The sequence below is a fragment of the Hippocampus comes genome, unplaced genomic scaffold (assembly GCF_001891065.2).
Source record: "Hippocampus comes isolate QL1 unplaced genomic scaffold, H_comes_QL1_v1.1 scaffold410, whole genome shotgun sequence".
Taxonomy (NCBI): domain Eukaryota; kingdom Metazoa; phylum Chordata; class Actinopteri; order Syngnathiformes; family Syngnathidae; genus Hippocampus; species Hippocampus comes.
The window spans coordinates 23,869-25,159 of record NW_017805042.1 but is presented as its reverse complement, the minus strand read 5'-3'; positions in this window follow the sequence as shown (position 1 = coordinate 25,159).

Sequence of the window (1,291 nt, the reverse complement as noted above, 5' to 3'; positions counted from 1 at the left end):
CTTCATAAGGTGTTTTTTATATACACACACACACACACACACACACACACACACACACACACACACACACACATAAATGTGCCTCGATGGGATCACCACCTTATCGTGGTGAGGCACTCTGCGCGTCTCCATGACCCCTAGAGCTATGTCGGCAGGAGTCCCGTACTCCTGGCAGGGTCACCCAAGCCGAACAGGTCGAAGGGAAGAGGCCAGACAACGAGTGATCCCAAACCGTCACCTGGGGGCAGGCACAGGCAGAGTCCAACAGACAAGACGGCCGGCAGCCCCCTGCAACTCTTGCCAGAAGAAGGTCGTCATGGGGACCCTCATGCCACCGGAAACTACCTGGTAGGAGTGAAGATGGTGGGAGTGAGGACTGTGCACCCACACCCTCACCTTAATCCGAACCTCTGCGCAAGCTTCTTGCCCCAACCCCACACCCAATCCCCCACCCTGCATTCCCCTAATCCCCCAAAGTTCTGTGGCGATGTGGAATGGCGGTGGGCACAGGCCAAGGATGTGGCTTGGAGTGCCTAGCCAAACCATGCACACAGGCGGCAATAGAGTGATGGTTAATGGAGTGATGGTCGTTGACACTGCGGGATGGAGCAGCGCATCTCTTCGGCAGCTTCCATTGTGACTGAGCAGCTCCACACTGCTCACCCCTGTGATGGGGAGGGACCTAGAAAAAGTGGTCTAAAAATTGTCTGCTCTCCACACTCCGGACGGTAAACCGCAATCGTCGGAGCATCCCCCTTGCGGTAGAAATGACAATAAACCGAAATAGAAAAAATCTACGCATAGCTTCGTGGAACGTCCACACACTGTTGGACCTGACTGAAACTCCTGACAGGTCCCATCGGAGGACAGCACTTGTGGCTACAGAGCTCACGAGGTATAACATCGATATCGCAGCTCTCAGCGAGACTAGACTACATGGAAAGGACTCCCTGAAAGAAGTTGGTGCAGGGTTCTGGAAAGGGGTCCCTGAAGGCGCTCGTCGAAACCATGGAGTTGGCTTTGCTGTGAAGTCCCAACTGCTGAAGCGCATCCCAGAATCCCCTACCGGCATCAATGAAAGGCTGATGACATGGCGCATTCCCGGGGCAAAGGGACACTTCGCCACACTCAGCATTGCTTACGCACCAACTCTGAATGCCGAGCACATTATTCAGGAGGATTTCTCCAGAGCTCTGGACACCATCCTGCAAAAAACAATGGCGACGGACAAGCTCATAGTCATGGGAGATTTCAATGCTAGGGTGGGTACGGAACACCTGGTATGGAGGAA